The sequence below is a fragment of the Vicugna pacos genome, chromosome 19 (assembly GCF_048564905.1).
Source record: "Vicugna pacos chromosome 19, VicPac4, whole genome shotgun sequence".
NCBI classification, from domain to species: domain Eukaryota; kingdom Metazoa; phylum Chordata; class Mammalia; order Artiodactyla; family Camelidae; genus Vicugna; species Vicugna pacos.
The window spans coordinates 37,686,088-37,700,179 of record NC_133005.1 but is presented as its reverse complement, the minus strand read 5'-3'; positions in this window follow the sequence as shown (position 1 = coordinate 37,700,179).

Sequence of the window (14,092 nt, the reverse complement as noted above, 5' to 3'; positions counted from 1 at the left end):
TGGAACAGGGGCAGGTAACATGGGTCCCCAAACGCCAGGCTTGCAGAGGGAGCCATTCCTCCCGGACACAAAGTCCAGGCAGGTGCTATTTGTAATTCATCTCACAGACCGTTTTCGGCTGTGGGACAGCAGCAATCTCACGGTCCACGGTCTTCCCCTCCAACCGAATTATTTATTCTGTCTTCACTTTCACTGCATCACCCTTCCAGACGTTCTAATGGTGCTTAATCATGCTCACCCTGCCTTCCCCCAGCCTCCTCAGCAAGACCCCTCGCCTCCCGGAATGTTTAATCCGGATGGGCTTAGTCACTCTGGGAAGCACTGGACCCAGAAAGAGGGGCCAAAATGGAGCTAAATCAACACAATTACAGGCACTGTGGAGCAAGGATGCTTTCTGCTCTGTGCCCTTGGCTCATGACTAGCAGTGTCACCTGGGGTTTGACTCTTGATGCCTCGTGGCTCAGCCCCAGCTCCGACATGATGCCTCAGGTTCAAATCTCACCCCAGCCCCACGCGAGCCCTTCTGCCACCTGGCAGCTCGCTTCATCTTTCTGGGCGTAATAACAGTGGCTACTTCATGGCCATCAGGATGATAAAATGAGCACACTCTCCTCCAGGACCCAGAGCCAGGCCTGCCCAGAGTAAGCACCCCATAAATTCCAGCTACATCCCTGCCAAATTCAGTCACTGGGGGGAGAAACCCCACCAGCAAACAAGTGGTTTCAAATACAGGACAAATAAAATCGTTAGTGGGGCGAGCTGGTTTCCATTTCTACATTATTCAATATACAGTTGTTCATTTGTCGACTGAAAAAAAATGCACGATGTAAATGTTGAGAATTATGTGTTATCTGACAGCCTTACTGAGGACTACAGCCCGGAATAGCAGCCTCTCAGACAGCTCTCAGGGACTGCTCCAAAAAGGTAACAGAGGAGCCAGGATATATAGACATTTTTGCTGAAAAACAATAACAAAACATGCAATCGAACATCAAAAAATCACTGCTAATCATAAAACCAGACGCCTCAAGTTAATGACTTTAGTGCTTTTCCATGCATGGGAAGATGCAAAAGTCTGGGCTCGTGGAAGGTATCTTTTTGATATGCATCTCAACTAGCTGAGGCCAGCATCCCTATCTCTCCACCCTGAAATCCCCCCCGGGTGCACTGTCAGGGGTGGCTGCAGTGGCTGATGGCTTTATGGCTGCAACATCCTGTTTTGGGAGTAGAGGGGTGATTCGGTTTTTATTTATTTATTTTAGTGGCGGTACTGGGGATTGAACCCACAACCTTGTGCATGCTAAGCATGTGCTCTACCACTAAGCTCTACCCTCCCCTTCGCAACAGTCTTTGTTTCCTGAAATGGCAGGTGGCATTGTCCACACATTCAGTAACGTACACTGCAGATGGGTATCAGGCCGGAATATCAACAGTGTGAAACCAGAGACTCCATGCTGCATGGCCCATTAGACAAGGTTTCTCATAAAACTCCAGATTTCAGGCTCCTCTTGGAAAAACAGGCTCCAGCAGTGCCGGGCTGTATTATCTTGCGGCAACAATTAGCTGAATGCTGTCCTCCGACCAGGGGCAAGCCGTCTCTAGCTACCCGGAGCCCCCTTGAATCCCAGTCAGATCCTTATCCATGCACATTACTGCCTTTTCCCTGTTGTCATCCCAGTGGGCCACCGCAGGAATCACGACCAGATAGAGAAATGAATCACAAGTGCTTCCTTACCCAGGAAGCATGGAAACTGGCTGGAGAAACCCCGAGAGGTACACAATGATAACGTACAGCGTAGCAGGTAGCGAGATGGATCAACAGCAGTGGATTGACAGTCCAGGAGCCTTTCTGCCAGAGGTGCCTATTAAACTCAACTTGGAAGGATGGATAAGATTGAGAGAGGAGGGTCCAAGAGGAAGCAGTGACAAGGACCACAAGCACAAGAGCGTGGGCTGTGTGCAGAGAACAGTGTCCACGTTCAGTCGACGGCCACGTGAGAAACATGAGGGGGTCAAGGTTAGGGAGGCAGGTTAGAATCACACTGTGAACCCTGAATGCTTAACTGAGTTCCGACTGTTTTTTTCAAAGGGAGAGAGAGGGTAACACAGTTCAGGACAAGAATCTGAACGTATCGTGAGAAATGTGTTTGGTTCAGGTGGGAGGCAGCAACAGAGAAGCAACTGGAATAATTCAGAAACAAGTTCTGGGGGCCTGAATGTTTGGGGACCTATATAGAGACATACACCCCCAAATCCCAGGGCAGAGGGAGGGCAGCGGGGGGAGGGGGTGACCTTTTTGTCAACAATTTGAAAGGTGTTGGAATCTTACACTGAATTTTACAGGAAACTGCAACATGAAAAGTCTTCCAGAACAAAAAAGAAAAAAACAGTTGGTAACGTTGGACATAAACAGGCTGGTTCAGTAACTGATTTTTCAGAAACTCCATAACCTGCAAAAGTTAAGTAAACGTGCATGCTGAATGCAGAGTAAATTCCTGGTGAAAGGGAGTACTGGGTCCCTACATTCACATGCGGTGTCTCGGGGACTGTGATAGAGAAATGTTTCATAAGCCTAATAAGGAGGGAAAAATACTGCTAACCAGAAAGTCACACTGTATTTCATAGTAACTTTCCTCTAAGTATGATGAAGTGCCGAGGAATAATTAGGCATAATAATCACATTATTTATGTCTAACTTCTATATCCAGAACCACTGCAGCATGTATGAATCTCAGGCGATTCTTAAACTTTAAAATGTTTTCACTAAGTATGATTATTCCCTGCAATGTTTTGCTAATGCAGTATAGGTACAACCGTGGTGCACAAAATGAAATCATAGGTAGCACACAAATGAGTATTTTGTTTTAATTTAATGACATTAGGGAGTCTCACTGCATTTATATTTTGGTTATTTTTCATACATGTCAATTGATGTCGGTTTTCCATTTATCACAGTGATGATACAATGCTTCTTTTTTAAAATAAATCCAAATTAACCAAAAGAGGTGCATTGGTTTAAAGAAACACCTTGTCAGGTGCAGCACAGGTATTGTTCTCTGGCAAGGACATGGTAAATGGATATGACAAATACAAGGAATGCAGAAAACTAAAGTTGACAAAATACTGCTCTTAAATAGAAGGGAATTCTGATGAGGTCTAATATACAACTTACTGGGTACTGTTTTCCTCTAATTGTATTTTTTAAATATTTCCTATCATTTCCAGTATCTTAGCATGGCAGCTTCTGATACATATTTGTTGGATAAGTGAATGATTAATTAATAAAAGAATCTTACTGTAAGACCCACAATATCATCCCTGATTAATTCAGTTAATAGTGACAGTAACAAAAGCACTTACAATACACTGAATATTTATTATATTCCAGGCACTTAGGCATCTGTTTTACATATATCATCTTCTCAGATCTCTACAACTTTATGCAGTATTTATTCTTCCCTTCGTACACAAGAGTAAGAGAGAGATAGTCACTTGCCCAAGTTGTGGCAAGTATGGTCTAAACTCTAAGGATATTTAACAAGAGGCCTAGAAGTGGATGTTTCCAGGATTTATGCAGTGGCTCACCAAAGTCAAGACATCTCTGTCATTCTCCTGACTTTCCTCATGGTCACAAAATGGCTGCTGTAGCCCTATACACCACATACCCGCATGGGTGCTCCAAGCAAGGAAGCTACGGGGGCTGACACTAGACAGCTCTCCTCTCCAGAACACCTCATGAAAGGAGCAATCTCTTTCCCAGAATCCCTCAGCACATTTCCCCTTACATCTCACTGGCCAGAAATATGTCACATGACAACCTCTAACTGAAAGAGAAGCAAGATGTATCTAGCACTGGGCTGTGCACGATTGGCTTAGACCTGTCACAGTTCATCTCTGAGGCTGATGAAAGACTCAGCTCTCTAAAGAGTGAAGTACCTTAGAAGATAACAGAGAAGGAAGTTACATCCACAACAACAGGAAGAGAAAGAAAAAGATCCCCAGACTATGAAGTGGTCAGAAGTCAGAAAGCTGGGAAAATAGAGGCCTGTGAACCTCTAAAGCAGGATTTCTCAAGGTCAGCACTACTGGGGGCAGGGTTACTCTTTGTTTTGTGGGGAGGAAGCTGCCCTGAGCATTGCAGAGTATTTAGCAGCACGTGTTGCCCCTACCCACCAGGTGCCAGTTGTGACAATCAAAAACATCTCCAGAAAAACATCCCCAGTGATTGGGAAGAGGGGAGCAAAATTGACCCAGCTGAAGACGACCATCCCAGGATGATACAGCACAATCCCAGCCACAGCGAAGATACCTGCACCCCAGTGTGGGTCAGAAGCCAGGGCTTTCCTGCTGCTCTGGCACCGCCAGGGGCACAATATCCCACTCAAATGACTCAATGTTCCCCAGCCAGGCTGTCTACATCCCTCCCGCCACCCACCACAGCTCTCCCGTCTGCAAGCGGTCACATGGTTGTTCCCCCTGCCTATGACATTGGCCAAAGCAGCTCTTTCTCAGATGACATGGGCCAGTGCCTGGGACCCAAATTAGGAATCCAGGTGCAGGCAGCATGGCCAGATTGAGGCCTGTGTGAGGACACGTCTGGGCTGGGAACCTCCTGCTGCAGCATTTACGTTTATAATAACACAATGAATTAATGTACGTGTGTCCTGGGTGGGGGATGAGAAGGGTGCGCTTCCTTTTTGTTGATGATTTTAAAGTGTTGAACTCTTGCACTGAATTTTGTAGGCAGCTGCAGCATTTAGTTTTTTAGAACAAGAAAGAGAAAACTGTTTATAACGTTGAACATACACAGGTTGGTTCAGGAACACTGGTATTTCAGAAAGTCTGCCACCTGCGAAAGTTAAGTAAATGTGCAAGCTGAACGCAAAGTAAATTACTAATTACTGTTGAAAGTCATGTTATTGTTATTATTACTAATACTGTAAGAACTGATGACGTTATTATTATAATTTCTTATGATGTAATGCTGGAGAGGAAATGTGAGATCCTGCCCGGGGAGCGTTTCCTGATCTCATCTGGGCACACTGGGGTTCACAGGCAGCCTGAGCTATGGGCAGCGGCTTCATGAGGACCTGATGATGCTCTTTGTGGTGCTAAGGGCAGCCAGGAAGATTTTCAGAGTGTGTTGGGGGCCGCTTCAGGTTGTCAGGGAAGTTAGGAGGCTGGCAAGACATTCAGAGGGGTCTCGGGGGCAGGCAAGGTGCACCTGGCCAGACCTATATCTGCCAGGAGGCACAGCCCCGTCAAAGCCACCAGGGCCAGCTTCATGGGCGTGTGACCTGTGGGCCCCTGTTCAGAAGGGCCCTGTGTGCTTGGGCGAATGCTCTGCTGCTGCCATCTTAAAATTCTTAATATTTTAAAAGTAAAACCACTCCCCTTTCCATTTTGCACTAGATCAATAAACGCTATAGCCAGTCCGGAAGATGACCCACCACAGGGTGACCCAGTCTGGTTCGCTGGCCTCCAGGTGAGGCCTGGTTGTGAGAAAGCAAGGCAGGTAAGCCCCTTAATTTGGAGGTGACTTACATGGATTCATTTTCTGCCCCTGCCTCTCAGTAGCCCTGAGACCTTGGGCCACAACTAAACTCTGCCCCTCAGTTTTCTCATTTGAGTAAGCAGGGGGGTACCCCGATTCCCTCGCTGGCTTACCCTGAGGAATCCACACGATGATACAGAAGAACACCAAGCACCGCCTCGCTTATACTGCGCACGCAATCATTGCTAGCGCTTCCTGGCGTAACCATCGCTCCCAGGTATCATATACTTCTGTATGTGGCTGGGGGACGGGAGAGAGACAAACACTAAGTTGGGACTTACTCCAGTATTCAGAAATCAGGAGGAAGAGAAGGAGCCAGCAAAGAAGGCTGGGGAAGAGCCGTCGGGGAGGTTTGGTGGGAAGCCAGGATCACCTAAGGTCCCCAAAGCAGAGAAGAATGTAGTTCAAGGCCAAGATCACCTGTGTCAAATGCTGCTGAGAGTCTGTGATTCTCCTGAGCAGATGGAGTGTTTCAAAAGACCATGGGCGGGGAAAGAACTGGAGACACAGGTAAGTACACCTCAAGGGTGTCGCTGTCAAGAGAAGGAGGAAACTGGAAGGGTGATTAGAGAGGGCAAGGGATGCAGGCAAAAGTGAAGGGTGTGGGGAGAGAATACAGGAGGTGGAGGGAGATAAATGCGGGAATAAAGTGCTCAACAAAAGGGGGTGGGTTCCAGGGCACAAGTGAAGTTCGGTGACGGTGCAGGAGGGAGAAAAGGTGGCGTGTGTGGCCACAGGTGCAGGTGTGCTGAGGGCAGTTCTTTCTGATCGCTCCTATTCTCTCGGGAAAGTAAGACGCCACGTTGTCAGCGGAGAGTAAGAAGTGTGCGAGCATATGAAAGATTGAGGACGGAGGGGAAGATGCAAAATAGTAATTAATCCTGAGTAGAAGGCGGATAAACGCACCGAGGAAGTGGGGTGGGACTGGCATTGCTGAGGGTCCACTGAAGGCTTGTACGTGTAAATTTTAAAAGACTCTCGGCACAGCTGTGTGTATGTCGTTTTAATTTTTATTGAAGTAGAGTTGATTTACAATGTTTTGTTAGTTTCTGGCATAGAGCAAAGTGACTTAATTTTATTTATATATTTATTTATATGTATATATATATATATACACACACATATATACATTCATAAATATTCTGTCTCAGATTCTTTCCATTATAGGTTACTGCAAGATATTGACTACAGTTCCCTTTGCTAATACAGTAGGTTCTTGTTGTTCATCAATTTTTTATAGAGTAATGTGTATCTGTTAATCCCAAACTCCTAATTTATCCCTCTCCTCCCTCTTCCCCCTTTGGTAACCACAAGTTTGCTTTCTATGTCTATGACTCTATTTCTGTTTTATAAAGAAGTTCATCTGTATCATTTTTTTAGATTCCACATATAAGTGATATCATATAATATTTGCTCTCTGTATGATTTGCTAGGTCATCTCTAGGTCCATCTATGTTGCTGCAAATGGCATTATTTTATTCTTTTTTATGGCTGAGTAATATTCCTTTCTACATATATATATATATATATATATATATATATATATATATATATATCACATCTTCTTTATCCATTCATCTGTCTATAGACATTTAGGTTGCTCCCATGTCTTGGCTATTGTAAGTGGTACAGCTGTGTGTCTTTGTCCAGGCACTGTTCAGTGTGGGTGCAGCTGGGGACGGCTGGATGGAATCAGGATCTGGGTTTTGCTGGAAGAACTCGACAGAGGGGGAGGGACAGGAGAGCTGTGGACACAGAGTACCTGTAACCACAGAGCTGGAATTGAAGACGGGCCTGCTCCTCTTGGTGTTGTTACACCAGAAACTGGGCTTGATTCTCGTCGGCTTATCTCCAAGACACAGAGCAGCAGGACACGATTTCACTTTTCCTTGGCCATGACTGACGAATCAGTCTTGGCCTTTGCACTGGGCTGAACTGTGTCCCCTCGAAAAGACATGTTCAAGAGCAATCCCCGGTGCCTGTGAATGTAACCTTAGTTGGAAATACGGTCTTTGCAGACGTAACCAAGTTAAGATGAGGTCACACTAGATTACAGGGGGCCCTAAGTCTAGCATCAGTATAAGGGAAAGAGAGAGATTTGGATGCAGAGGTACAAGAGCGAAGAGGCCATGTGAGGACAGAGGCAGAGACTCAAGCGATGCTCCCACAGGCCAAGGAGCCTCCAGGTGCTGGAAACTGAAGGAAGAACTCTCCCCTCGAGACTCTGGAGGGACTGTGGCCCTGCTGATACACTGACTTCAGGCTCTGGCCCCCAGAATGACGAGAGAATACATTTCTGTTGTTTTATGCCACCTGGTTTGTGGTACTTTGTTATCATGGCCTCAAGAAACTAATCCGGACTTTGAATAAGATTACTTATTCCTCAATAAATTTTACAAAGCTTAGGAATTCAGAGGACTTTCTCCTGCCTAGCATTTATTTATTCTGAAACTGAAAAATATATATTTTTGAGTCCTATTTCTGGATATGTTACCTAATGCTTAATATGCTCTGGACAGATTACTTAATGACTTGATACTTAGTGTGTTAAATTTCAACATTGTTAAATAAGAAAATTAATTAGGCACCATGAAGCACTCCACCACATCGCCTTTTTAAAGGTGAGATTTCAAACTGCCTTCTCACTTATGTGGTTACACGAATGTTGTCTCCTTGTCCCCAAGCCGCCTCTAGAACATGGGCTTCGTGTGAGTAGGGACAGGTCTGTCTGCTTCAAGTTTATACTCCCGGTGTCCAGCACCATAGTACATGGTCTTCTATATACACTGAGAGAGAGAAATGATTAATAACAATGACAACATCGCAATAATTTATCCTCCAGAGTAATACCCAGGGGAACATTTCCCACAACCTGCACAACGTTCAGCCTGCACCCAAAATCAGTAGTTCTTAACCTAACTGGGCACAATTTTGCTCTCCAGGGATGTCTGCCATTATTTTTTATTGGAGTCATTTTTGTTTGTCATGACCTTCAGGGCGGGTGTTACTTGCACACAGTGGGTAGAGACCAGAGATGCTGCTGAAGCCCTGACAATGCACAGGACGGCCCCTCACAACCAGGAACACCCTGCCCCAAAGGTCAATACAGGCAAACTTTGGAATGTTGTGGGTTCAGTTCCAGATCACCACAATAAAGCAAAAAGGCAATAAAGTGAGTCACATGAATTTTCTGGTTTCCCAGTGCATATAAAAGTTATGTTTACACTGTCCTGTAGCTTATTAAGTGTGTGACAGAAGTATGCCTAAAAGGGCAACGCATATACCTTAACTGAAAAATACTGTATTGCTTAAAAAAAAAAAAAAAAAAAGCTAACCTTCTCCTGAGCCTTCAGCAACTTGTGACCTTTTTGCTGGGGGAGGGTCTTGCCTCGATGTTGGTGGCTGCTGACTGATCAGGGTGGTGGTAGCTGAAGGGGCGGCTGCAGCAATTTCTTAAAAGAAGACAACCATGAAGTCTGCCACACTGATGAGTCTCCTTTCTCTGTAGCCGCGTTATCTGGTACCATTTTACCCACGGTAGAACTTTCAAAGTTGGAGTCAATCCTCTCCAACTTTGCGGCTGCTTTATCAACTACGTGTATGTCAGATTCGAAATCCTTTGTTGTGATTCCAACAATTTCACAGCATCTTCACCAAGAGCAGATTCCATCTCAAGAAACCACTTTCTCTGCTCATCCACAAGAAGCAACTTCTCGTTCAGGAAAGTTTGATCATGAGACTGAAGCTGTTCAGTCACGTCTTCAGGCCCCACTTCTCATCCTAGTTCTCTCGCTGATTCCACCACATCTGCAGTGACTTCCTCCACTGATATCCTGAACCCCTCAAAGTCATCCGTAAGGGTTGGAATCAGCTTCTTCCAAACTCTGTTACAGTCGGTATTTTGACCTCTTGTTCTTCATAGCATCTAGAATGGAGAGTCCTTTCCAGAAGGATTTTGATTTCCTCTGCCCAGATCTATCAGAAGCCTCACTCTCTGTGGCAGCTATAGCCTGATGAAATGTATTTCTTAAAGAATAAGACTTGAAAGTCAAAATTACTCCTCGTTCCAAGGGCTGCAGAATGGCTGTTGCGTTAGCAGACAAGAAAACAATATTAATCTGGTCGTGCATCTTCGGAGCTCTTGGAACACCAAGTGCATCACCAATGAGCAGTAGCATTTTTGAAAGGGATCTCTTTTTTCTGAGCAGTAAGCCTCAACAGTGGGCTTAAAATATTCAGTAAACCATGTTGCAAACAGATGTGCAGTCACTCAGGCTTTATTCTTCCATTTCTAGGGCACAGGCAGAACAGAGTTAGCATCATTCTTAAGGGCCCTAGGATTTTTCAGAATAGTAAATGAGCACTGGCTTCAACTTAAAGTCACCAGCTGCATTTGCCCCGCACAGGAAGGTCAGCCTGTCCTTTCATGCTTTGAAGCCAGGCATTGACTTCTCCTCTGAGCTATGGAAGTCCTAGATGGCATCTTCTTCCGAAAGAAGGCTGTTCTGCCTACACCGAAAATCTGTTGTTCTGTGTAGCCACCTTCATGAACAATCTCGGCTGGATCTCCCGGGTAACTGGCTGCAGCTCCCACATCAGCACTGGCTGCTTCCCCCTGCACTTTGATGTCCTGGAAACGGCTTCTTTCCTTAAACCTCCTTTACCAACCTCTGCTAGCTACAAAGTTTCCTTCCGTAACTTCCTCCCCTCTCTCAGCCTTCATCGAACTGAAGAGAGTTAGGGCCTTGCTCTGGATGAGGCTTTGGCCCAAGGGAAGTTGTGGCTGGTTTGATCTTCTATCCAGACCACTGCAACTCTCTCCCCAAAAGCAACCAGGCTTTTGCGCTTTTATCATCCGTGTGTTCACTGGAGCAGCGCTTTTCATTTCCTTTGAGAACTTTGCCTTCACAACCTGGCTACCTTTCAGCCTGTCTCAGCTCTTAGCACGCCTTCCTCACGAAGCTTCATCACGTCTAGCTTTTGATTTAAACCAAGGCACATGCAACTCTTCCTTTCACTTGAACACTCAGAGGCCGTTGCTGGATTCTTAATCGGCCTAATTTCAGCGTTGCTGTGTCCCAGGGGAGAGGGAGAGAGCTGGGGGAGCGGAGCAGTCGGAACACACGCAGCATCTATCAGTTAAGTGCCTCATCTTACACGGCCACGGTCTGTGGTGCCCCAGTACCTCAGCAGTAACATCAAAGATTACTGATCACAATCACCATGACAAATACAACGATAATGAAACAGGCTGAAATACTGCAAGAATTAGCAAAACAGGACACAGAGACACGAAGTGAGCAGATGCTGTTGGAGAAATAGCACCAACAGACTTGCTCAATGCAGGGTTACTACAAACATTCAATTTGTTAAAAAAAAAAAATCTGTGAAGTGCACTAAGCAGAGCACAGTTAAAACGAGGTCTCCTGTAGCACCCAGGCTAAGAAACCCTGCCTAGAAACACAAGGTATTCAAATTGGAAGAAGCCTCACATGTCACAGCACAACTTCCCCATTTTACCAAGGTGTAAACGGAGCCCCAGAGAAGAAAGCAACTTGTACAAAGACACAGAATGAGGGAGTGGCAGAGCTGAGACTAACACTCAGATTGCCTCTGCCCAGGCTACAGTTCAAGCCGCTGGACCACAAGACCCCATCGCTGGAAATGAGGAGAGATTCAGTAAGCTGCCACGCAGAGAAAAAGGAGGCCTCTTTCGCCACCCCCAAGAACAGACACGATTATCGTTATCAAAGCCGGGGACTGGCAGCAGGCGGCGGCGGCTGGCTGAGAGCCGCCCTAACCCTGGCACTTGGTACAATGCCTGTACCCAGCACCGATGCCAAATCCCAGCAGTTAGCCGCGTCGTGCCCACCAGCCGACTTCACACCGGGCCAGTGGCCCAGATTTCTAAAGACCCGTGCCCTCTGTAGCTAAACGCCTTGGCAACCACAGCAATGTTCTCTGCTCTCCTTGGAGCGGGGACCACAGGGCTCTGGCCGTGGGGGGTCTCCTACCGGCTGCAGACAGCATGTGAGCCCCGGAACAAAAAAAGATGGAGGGCAGCTTGCCCCACACTCTTCCTGCAGCTCTGTCCACCACCCTGTCATCCTCCCTCACCCCAGGAGACGTGCTCCATCTGGCTGGAGGGACGGAGGGAGAGAGGAGGGGAAAATATCTGATCACTGCTTGAAGTTTTTATTAAAAGCTGGAATCAAGATCTTGTCTACAAGCCTCCAGCAAAAACCAGGGATCCTGCATACTGATGGGTAACAGAACTGCCCACACCTGGGAGCTTACAAATTTTGCAAATCTTTCCATCAGAAACCAATTCAAGTGACTCAGTGGGGCTGAAAACATCTGTCGTTCCCAGATCCTCACGATGACCAGTAAACCCATTTTGCATCTAGACTTGGAATTCCCGAGTCAACAAAGGCAATGTGCTGGCAGCTGAAATTAAAGCAACCAATTTTGTCCGAGACTGCCATTTGCAAAGCACTTCCACATCCATCCATCACCTCACTGAAACTTCACAACCATCTGGAGCGGGATGCTGAGCAGGCATTTTTAGCTGCATTTAACAGACGAGTCTCTGGGCTCAGAAGGCACGGTGATTTGTCCAAAGTCACCCTGGTCGGTGACAGAGCTGAAGTTCAAAGTCAGGTCTTGTAATTCTTCACCTTCTCTCCACCACACATGTACTCGTGGGAATGTTGCTGGCCTGATCAAGGTCCAGCCCACTGGATCACCCCTTGTCCACTGTGAGAGCACCAAACCTCTTTAGTAAAACCCTACAGTTCCAAACAAGAGTTTGAAGGCCATTCCCCTCTCCAGATCACTTTCTCCACCCTTATCCCCACGTAGAGGCCAAGTACCTGCCTCCGTCTTCTGATTGGGCCTGGCCAATGGGGAGCCTCAGCAGGACCAGAGGAGAGGATGAGTTCATCAGGCTGCCTGGTCCCTCAACTGAAGGTCATGGGTTCTTGCAAGACAGCTCTCTGACCCCATAGCGCTCCCTCCCCTCGTCCCAGCTAATCAAAATATACAGTATGTCAAATGATGATAAAAATTTGCTAAGAAGAAAAAGAAAATGGGATGGAGGATGGAAAGGTCTCGGGGTGAGGATGGGGTGGTTGTAACTATAAATTGGATGACCAGCAAAGACTTCACCATGAAGGTGATATTTGAGCAAAGATATATAAACGAGTAAGTGATTAAGTCTTGCAGATATCTTGGGGAAGAATTTCCAGACCCCTGGTGTGTTGGAGCAAGGGCAGCTGGAGCAGATGAGAAAGGGGTGGCCCAGGGCACGAGCGAGTTGACAGCCCCAGGTGATGGGCTGGATTTAGGAGACTGCAGGTGGGGCGGGAGCCAAAGAGAACAGGGTGAGGGTGATGATAACTGGTAGAAAATGAACACAAGGGCCAGGCTGCACGGAGAAAGGATCTGCGACTCAGCTCCACGCGCTTCCACAAGGGATGACTGAGGGAGCTGAGTGTTCTCATCCCCAGACATCACATCATTCCCCAGAGCTGCCCCATTGTTCTCAAACCCTCACTGCTTTACTCTGCCCAGCTTCGTCGATCATCATCTGTCATTACACGTGTATCTGTTTACTCATTGACTGCCTCCCTCAGACATAAGTATTCAAAGCATATGAATACAGAGACCTGACCTGTCAGGGCCGAAGCCAAGTCCCCAAGATCCAGGAGAAGGCTTGGCTCATAGCAGGTGCTCAAAAAATGTTTGTTTAAAAATGAATAAATGGGTGGACCAAGGAATGCACAAACTACTGCTACTGTTGAGAGCTCGTTTTTTTTTTCTTTTCCCCAAAAGATTTTTCATTCTAGCCCCTGTGGAAGTAAAGGCGAGAGCTACCACCTTACCACTGAGAAGAGAGTATATCCTTTAAGCATTCAGGGTCCGGGGGTCAACAAAGCATTTCGCACATAGTAGGTGCTTAATAAATATTCAGTGACTTGACTGAGGAGAGCGTGAACCTGGGGACCCCAGTTCTTCCCCAAGCCTATCCCACAACTTCTAAATGCCACCATATATACTATCTTGAAACAGGAGTCTTTACGTTTTCGTTGCCTTCTCGGCCCACCCTTCCCGTACAAGACTGCCCCGATAAGTCAGAAGGATCCACGTTGTGTGAAAGAGAATTAAAACTGTTTCAGCAGAAATGAAAGGAGAAATTGATAAGGTGCTTTTTTTTTTTCCTTACTTCAAAAGGAATCTCTTGAAAACAAATGGGAGGCCCCAAAGGGAAAAAAGCATTAGGCAGATGCTGTAATAATGGTATGAAAAGAGGACAGAGAAGTTGCCAGAGACCTTGATCCCAGGGGTGGCTGGAGGGGACGCAACTACACCAGCAGACTGAGGGACCAGACTTGAGGGGACCAAGAATAGAATTTGAGTCAGCATCAAGAGAGCTGCGAAAGCCAAGCCCACCCCTGCAGACCAGCCACCGCCAAGCAAGTAACCCCCTGGGTTGTCCAGAGCCAGACGAGGGCCTCCCACTGGCAGCTGCTCAGGGAC